The following is a 9,119-nucleotide window of genomic DNA, read 5'->3' as shown; positions in this document are numbered from 1 at the left end:
TATCCCAATCAATTCCAATCTTCAGGCCTCTACCACCATTTTTGGGAGCTTGTTGAAGTGATCATGGTCTGTTTCTTTATGTGATTTGACATTGGCTGTTGTCTCCAAGCCATCTATAAGTTCTGTTGGTGGCAAATTCTCTTAGTTTTCCTTTGTCTGAGAATGTCTTGATTTCTCCTTCATTCCCCCCAATTTTTTTTTCCTGAATTCATAATACTCCTCTTTCAGCACTTGAAAAATCTGCCTCTTAATTATTTCCTCCATGGTTTCTAATGAGATATTCACTCTCATTCAAGTTGTTCTTTCCCATATAGGTAAGGTGCCACTTCTCTCACTTCTTTCAAGATCTTTTTCCTTTTGCTTTACTTTTAGAATTTGTAAATTTTGATTGACATTGCCCCCATCCCATTCAATTGGCAGACAGGCCTTTCCTCTGAAAACCACACACACACACACACACACACAATCCAAACCTCCAGGTCAGCAGTCTATAGAGTTTCAGACTTGTGTATTCCAGTGTTAAGAAAACAACTAAACAAGGCTGTCTCTTAGGGCTGGCAAATTCATCATCTAAACATTCCATAAAGCAAAAAGTAAACAAAGTGTCTATCAGTGTACAAGCAAAACTATACAAACCTCTTTCTGTGCTCAGTGAAAGGCATTGCATCTTTTCTAGCTCCCCAAATCCAAAATATCCCTAAATCCTGACTATCTTTCTCCTTGCTATCTCTACTTTTTGTCTTTTTCCTCTGCATTACTGCAAGATTTGCCTTATTGGCTAGAATGTGACAAAACAGACCATGACTGGGCAGAGTGCTATAATTTCTTTTCCTGTTCTGGCTCTCTTTAGATTCCTGTAGAGAGAAGAGCAGGAAGAGAGGAGTGAAGAAGGAGGGTTTGTAAGAGAACTAATTAGAGTAAAATGAAAGACTGCCTGAACAGGGACTTGAACCCTGGACCCTCAGATTAAAAGTCTGATGCTCTACCAGCTAAACTATCCATGGGCTGTCTAATATGCTTCCTGAGTGCCTAATTTAGGTTCATTTATGTTGCCAATTATTTGTAGGTCATGGCCTGAAATATTCTCCTTGAATTCTCTTCACTACCAAGAAGATTTTGTTTGAAAGAGATGTTATAATCCCTGGTAGCATTTCCCTTTTCCTCTCTTTGCCTTGTATCTCTTTAGAGTTTCAGAACCAGAGCTTTATCTCTAGATAAATCACTGCCAGGTTTCAGACCACAGGGCTAGACCCAGACTACTTCATCTCTTGCCAAGCGTTGTGATTTTATCCCTTCATTTCTTATTTCCCCACCTGCACCTATTTTTCTTGAAGAAACACTCACGCTACTCTTCCTGTCTCTCTGCACTGTCTTGTACAACTTTTTTGCAGCCTTAGGAGGCAGAGGAGAAAAGAGTTGAAGGAAATAGAATTTGAAGACCCACTAGAATATGCCGTAATGGTGGGCAAGCAAAGAAACCTGGGTTTAACCTTCTGCATCTCTATGCTTGCATTTCTTAATGATGCAGCCTGTCTGCCATGAGTAAGTCACTCCTCCTTTTCATTTTCTTTCTAATCCTCGTCCTCTTCCTTCTCCTTCTTCTCTTCCTTCTCCATGTCTTTATTCATTATTTGCTGCTCACACCCAAAGGAAAAGGATAATTATCTTCATAAATTAGTGTACATTAGGACATTCATCCATAATATGATCTAAGATAGTTGTGAGTTTTGACCTAAACCTGGAAAAAATACTCTACAGGGAATCCAGGAACAAAAGAGGAAGGTTTGGGGTGAAGGAAAGACTAATCTATCTAGGGTTGGTATGGGGAGGAAAGACAGCTTGGGATATGGGAAAGACTATTGTTTATTTCTTCCAAATAATTCAGTACTTCCAAGAAACCAAGACTATGTGAAAACTGAGAGAATTTGTAGTTACTTTAGGAATTCATGATTTTCTCATCCCTCGTACCCTACGAATATATAAAGCATAGTTGGGGGTGGGTCACACAAACTCACCTTGGATTGGCTTGTGTGTCAATATGCAAGGGAACTAGAGAAAACTTTTAAGCACAATATCTAGGGGGGTTAGCCTTTCAGTGAATCAAGAAGGCTTCCAAGGTATTTTGGCTCTCTTCTCCCTACTTGAAGTAGCTTGGAAGTCAGCAAACTGTACCTCAGAGATCAGGACCACTCTCCCAGGGAGGTTTGGGACCCACAACCCTAGCCCATCGGCATATCAGGTGATTCTTCTACCTGTTGGTAGAGGACCAAGTTGTCAAAACATATGTTATGAATGGATTATAATAAAATATTTTTCTAATGTTAAAAGCTGGCATTTCTGACAAGGGGAGCTCTTGTTTGAGCTTTCAAACCTTTCTCCCTGGAGGAACACCATCTCATCTTTGAGACCGAAAAGGTCCAAACATACCATCATATGGTTCTCCCTCTCTTGCTGTCATCTGCATCCCTTTATTGCAGAATTTAGCTCTTGGCTCATGTTTCTCCACCCAAGCACATCATTATGATTGTGACTTATACCAGTGAGTCCTCAAACAAGTATGTCACTTCTGATCATGTCACAATCTCACAGTTTATTCATTCTAAGTAATTATTTTCAGAGCTTTCAGGTGATGCTTGATTCCTTTTTCTAATTTTGTTAAATTTTCCTCCAATTGCAAAGTTAAAAATTTGAAACCAGAAACTGAATGCTTCTTAGCAACTCTTTCACTTTCAGGTTTGGACTACTCCTTTGGCGTGTTGGTCTTGTGGCCTGAGGGATAGGTCTCTGATTCTAGATCAGAAGCCCGAAGTTTCCAGTCCCTACTTGGTCTCCTGTTTATTGTTGGGCAAGAAGTGGAGGCTTCTTAAACTGACTTCCAATGTCTGGGTGCAGAGTTGTTGCAGGAGGGGAGGGGTGGAGTTTGAGTTAAGTGTCTCCTGTCACAGATCAATAAACAAACCAAAAACTCAAACTAAACCCTTTGCCATTGAGGTTGTGTCGATTCCACAAAGGTTAAACCTGTTGCTGTCCAGTGCATTCTGACTCACAGTGACCCTACAGGACACAGTAGAACTGCAAAGAAGTCAACTGCCATATTTTTCTCCCATGGAGGGGCTGGTGAGTTTGAAACGCTAAGTGCTTAACCACTGATAAGTATCACCTGGAGACAATTCTAAATTATACAGATTTATGACAGCATCATATATCAGTAAATCAGAAGCTGAGCAGTGGACCCAGGAATCCATATTTTTAAAACATTCTCAGGCTATTCCCAAGCTTTGGAGCCACTGAAATTCAGCCTGTAGCATATATGACCCTTATGTCTTTATGTTGGAGGATCATTAGTGTTTATCATATTACCTTTTAATATCTTTCTGCCCGTGGTTGTCAAGGTTAGCTACTTTCCCTGCACCTGCTAAGCCTCAGTCTGGTTTTTGCTGAACCAGGGAAGAGGTTACCTGTGCAAGAAAGGACCAGAGAGTTGATATAAATGTTTTTCCATTCTTCAGGATGGTGGAAAGACTTCATGTGGGCAAGTAAGAACCAAAATAAAATTTATAAGAGAGAAGATGAAACTATTTAGGATTGCAGGCAGTCCCAAGATTATGAATTAGGTACAAACCAACCCCTATAAATCCTATTATATTAAATATTTAAGGTAATACGAAGATTCATAATAACAAACAGGCATTACTTTGCCATGTGCATCAAAACATTATTATTATTATTACAGTATTACTATGTTTAAGAAGTTTTAGTGTATCTGGAAATGTTTATGCATAGAAAGGTACACTACATGCTGTAAAAAAAAAATTTTTATACTATATACTTTTTAAAAAAAAATTTTTTTTTTTTATATACTATATAAACATTTGACTAACTGACATCAGCTACGAAGCACACCGAACTGTCCAAATTTGATTAAAAGACATACTTAGGAACTGAACTCATTCGTAATATGGGGACTGCCTGTATGTAATACAGGACTTTTGCACAAAGTCGAAATCACATAATGCATCTTCTTGCACAGAATGTATTGCGGTTGTTAAGCAACTCGTGACTGTATCACCAAGTAGGTGGCTTTAAACAACAGATATTTATTATCTCACAGTTTTGAAAGCTAGTATTCCAGGTTCAGGGTGTCAAAAAACCCTTTGCCATTAAGTTGATTCTGACTCATAATTGACTCAGAGCAACCCTATAGGGCAGAGTAGAACTGCACAATAGGGTTTCCAACGCTATCATCTTTAGCGAAGGGACCCTGGTGGCACAGTGATTAAGAGCTTGGCCGGTTGTTCAAACCTACCAGCAGCTCAGCTGGACAAAGCTGTGGCAGTTTGCGTCCATAAATAGGTGCAGCCTTCGAAACCCTGTGGGGCCATCAGGAGCTTGGGGACAGAAGCAACTGTGTCATGTACCCCCTCCCCGAGCATCCACCCAGAGCCTGGTCCCCTGACCACACACCCATCTGCAGACAAAGTGACGTGCAGATACTTTGAGAAAAGGGGGAGCCACTGAAAGGGATTAAATTCTGATTTGTGTATTTTTGTTTCTGTGGCTGTTTTGTTGTGTGGAGAGAAATGAGGAGGGTGTTGGCAGCTCTCACCTCCTGTCCTCCCGGCCCCAGACTCTAGCCCTTGAGGAGTGCTTTACTGTGGAGGTGGAGGACTTCCATTGCTCTCTCGTAGGTCCTTGCCCCTCTTTGGACTCCCTCCTCCCTGCTCAGTGGGCAAACACTGTGGATCCTCATACTCCGAGGTGAGAAATGGGGACTTTGTCTCACCCTCTTGAATTATTTCCATAAATAAGACTTAAAAAAAAAAAAAAAACTAGTTCTTGTTGGGTGTCATCAAGTTGATTTTGACTCATAGTGATCCCATGTGAAAGAGTAGAACTGCCCAATAGGTTTTTCTAGGCTGAAATCTTTACGGGAGCAGATTGCCAGGTCTTTCTCCTAAAGAAAAACTAGAGTGTCTCTCAGAAGAGATTGAAAAGGTAATCAAAAACTTCCTCTCCCCCCTGCCCCGCCAAAAAAAGCCCTGGTCTGGACGGCTTCACTGCAGAATTCTACCAAACTTTCATAGGACAGGTAACACCACTTCTACTAAAGGTACTTCAGAGCATAGAAAAGGACAGAATACTCCTGAACTCATTCTATGAAGGCAGCATATCCGTGACAAAAAACCAGGTAAAAACATCACAAAGAAAGAATATTACAGACCTATGCCTTCTTTTCCTTATGCCCCTCATGAACTTAGGTGAAAAAATCCTCAACAAAATTCCAGCCAATAGAATTCAACATCGTATCAAAAAAATAACTCACCATGACCAAGTGGGATTCATACCAGGTATGCAAGGATGGTTCAAAATTAGAAAAACAATTAATGTAATCCATCATATAAATAAAACAAAAGACAAGAATCACATGATTTTATCAATTGATGCAGAAAAGGCATTTGACAAGTTCAACACCCATTCATTATAAAAACTCTCAGCAGAATAGGAATAGAAGGGAAATTCCTCAACATAATAAAGGCCATTTATACAAAGCCAATAGCCAAAATCATCCTAAATGGAGAGACCCTGAAAGCATTCCCCTTGAGATCGGGAACCAGACAAGGATGCCCTTTATCACCACTGTTATTCAACATTGTGCTAGACCAGTTAGACTAGATAAAGAAATAAAAGGATCCACATTGGCAAGGAAGAAGTAAAAGTCATCTCTATTTGCAGATGATATGATCTTATACACAGAAAACCCTAAGGAATCCTCAAGAAAACTACTGAAACTAATAGAAGAGTTCACCGTAGCATTAGAATACTTGATAAACATACAAAAATCAGTTGGATTCCTCTATACTAAAAAAAAAGAACATCGAAGAGGAAATCACCAAATCAATACCATTTACAGTAGCCCCCAAGAAGATAAAATACTTAGGAATAAATCTTACCAGAGATCTAAAAGACTTATACAAAGAAAACTACAACACACTTCTACAAGAAACCAAAAGAGACCTACATAAGTGGAAAAACATACCTGCTCATGGAAAGGAAGGCTTATCACTATAAAAATGTCTATTCTACCAAAAGCCACCTATAGATTTAAGGCAATTCTGATAAAAATTCCAGTGACATTTTCAATGAGTTGGAGAAAAAAATCACCAAGTTCATATGGAAGGGAAAGAGGCCCTGGATAAGTAAAAAAAAAGTAAAGCATTACTGAAAAAGAAGAACAAAGTGGGAGGCCTCGTTCTACCTGATTTTAGAACCTATTATACTGCCATAGTAGTCAAAACAACCTGGTACTGGTACAACACCAGATACATAGACCAATGGAACAGAATTGGAATCCAGACATAAATCCGTCCACATCTGAGCAGTTGATATTTTACAAAGGCCCCAAAACAGTTAAACGGGGAAAAGACAGTCTTTTTAACAAATGGTGCTGGCATAACTGGATATCCATCTGCAAAAAAAAATGAAACAAGACCCATACCTCACACCATGCACAAAAACAAACTCAAAACGGATCAAAGACCTAAATCTAAAATCTAAAATGATACAGATCATGGAAGAAAAAATAGGGAAAATGTTAGGAGCCCTAATACATGGCATAAACAGTATAAAAAACATTACTAACAATGCAGAAGAGAAACTAGATAACTTGGAGCTCCTAAAAATCAAACACCTATGCTCATCCAAAGACTTCACCAAAAGAGTAAAAAGATTACCTACAGACTGGGAAAATGTTTTTAGCTACGACATTTCCGATCAGTGCATGGTCTCTAAAATCTACATGACACTGCAAAAACTAAACTACAAAAAGACAAATAATCCAATCAAAAAATGGGCAACAGATAAGAACACACACTTCACTAAAGAAGACATTCAGATGTCTAACAGATACATGAGGAAATGCTCACAATCATTAGCCATTAGAGAAATGCAAATCAAAACTACAAAGAGATTCCATCTCACTCCAACAAGGCTTGCATTAATCCAAAAAACACAACATAATAAATGTTGGAGAGGTTGTGGAGAGACTGGAACATTTATACACTGCTGGTGGGAGCGTAAAATGGGACAACCACTTTGGAAATCAATTTGGCACTTCCTTAAAACCATAGGATCCAGCAATCCCAGTCCTTGGAATATATCCTAGAGAAATAAGAGCCTTTACATGAACAGATATATGCACACCCATGTTCACTGCAGCACTGTTTACAATAGCAAAAGGATGGAAACAACAAAGATGCCCATCAGTGGATGAATGGATAAATAAACTATGGTATATTCACACAATGGAATACTATGCATCGATAAAAAATAGGGATGAATCTGTGAAGCATTTCATAACATGGAGAAATCTGGAAGGCAATATGCTGAGTGAAATTAGTCAGTTGCAAAAGGACAAATATTGTATAAGACCAGTATTATAAGAACTTGAGAAATGGTTTAAACAGAGAAGAAAATATTCTTTGATGGTTACGAGAGTGGGGAGGGAGGGAGGGGTTTTCACTAATTAGATAGTGGGTAAGAACTACTTTAGCTGAAGGGAAAGATAACATACAATACAGGTGAGGTCAGCACAACTGGACTAAACCAAAAGCAAAGATGTTTCCTGAATAAACTGAATTCTTCAAAGGCCAGCGTAGCAGGGGCAGGGGTTTGGGCACCATGGTTTCAGGGGATATCTAAGTCAATCGGCATAATAAAATCTATGAAGAAAACATCCCGCACCCACTTTGGAGAGTGGCATCTGGGGTCTTAAATGCTAGCAAATGGTCATCTAAGATGCATCAATTGGTCTCAACCCACTTGGAGCAAAGGAGAATGAGAACACCAAGGACACAAGGTAATTATGAGCGCAAGAGACAGAAAGGGCCACATAAACCAGAGACTACATTAGCCTGAGACCAGAAGAACTAGATGGTCCCCGGCTACAACCTATGACTCCCCAGACAGGAAACAAAACAGAGAACCCCTGAGGGAGCAGGAGACAGTGGGATGCAGACCCCAAATTCTCATAAAAAGACCAGCCTTAATGGTCTGACTGAGACTGGAAGGAACCCGGTGGTCATGGCCCCCAGACTTTCTGTTAGCCCAGGACAGGAACCATTCTCAAAGCCAACTCTTCGGACAGGGATTGGACTGGACGATGGGATAGAAAAAGATGCTGGTGAAGAATGAGCTTCTTGGATAAAGTAGACACTTGAGACTATGTTGGCATCTCCTATTTGCAGGCAAGATGAGAGAGAAGATGGGGTTAGAAGCTGGTGGAATGGATATGATGAGAGAGTAGAGGGAAGAAGCAGACTGTCTTATTAGGCGGAGAGCAATTAGGAGTATATGGAAAGGTGTACATAAATTTTTTTATGAGAGACTGACTTGATTTGTAAACTTTCACTTAAAGCACTATAAAAATTAAAAAAAAAAGACTCCACTTATAACTGATGTAGCAAAATGAAAAGTTCAGATAAGTGCTGTTGGCCTATGAAAATAAAAAAAAAGCTTACATCAATATGTCACCTGTGATACTTAAATTCCAAATAGATACAAAATTTAAAAGTAAAAAATAAAACCAAATATAATTACTGGGAATGTAAAGGCAAGAAGGTTACGTAACTTTGGGATGGAAAACCAATTTTTACACAAAAGTTAGAAACAATGAAAATTTGACATTCACTACATTAAAAAACTTCTGCCTGAATACACCTCCATTCTCTTAAAAAAAAAGATGATGTTGACTCTGGTTAATGTGCCCCTTTCTGTCTCTTGGGCTCATAATCGCCTTGTGTCCTTGGTGTTCTTCGTTCTCCTTTGATCCAGGTGGGTTGAGACCAACTGATGCATCTTAGATGGCTGCTTGCTAGCGTTTAAGACCCCAGATGCCACTCTTCAAAGTGGGATGCAGAATGTTTTCTTAACAGATTTTATTATGCCAATTTACTTAGATGTCCCCTGAAACCATGGTCCCCAGACCCCTGCCCCTGCTACGCAGGCCTTCAAAACATTCAGTTTATTCTCATAAGGCCAGACTTAATGGTCTGACTGAGACTAGAAGGACCCCGGTGGTCATGGCCCCCAGACCTTCTGTTGGCCCAGGACAGGAACCATTG

At 39.6% G+C, this 9,119-nt stretch overlaps 1 non-coding gene across 1 annotated transcript; it reads right to left on the bottom strand.

Moving 5' to 3' along the window:
- Positions 1-931: 931 nt before the first annotated feature.
- TRNAK-UUU (transfer RNA lysine (anticodon UUU)) lies at positions 932-1,006 on the bottom strand. Its single transcript has one exon. It is a non-coding gene; the product is annotated as a tRNA-Lys (tRNA).
- Between the last annotated feature and the right edge of the window lie 8,113 nt (positions 1,007-9,119).

This window comes from Loxodonta africana, chromosome 1, assembly GCF_030014295.1.
Source record: "Loxodonta africana isolate mLoxAfr1 chromosome 1, mLoxAfr1.hap2, whole genome shotgun sequence".
Classification (NCBI taxonomy): domain Eukaryota; kingdom Metazoa; phylum Chordata; class Mammalia; order Proboscidea; family Elephantidae; genus Loxodonta; species Loxodonta africana.
Note: the sequence above shows the minus strand (reverse complement) of the source record. Positions and strands in the feature narration are given on the sequence as shown.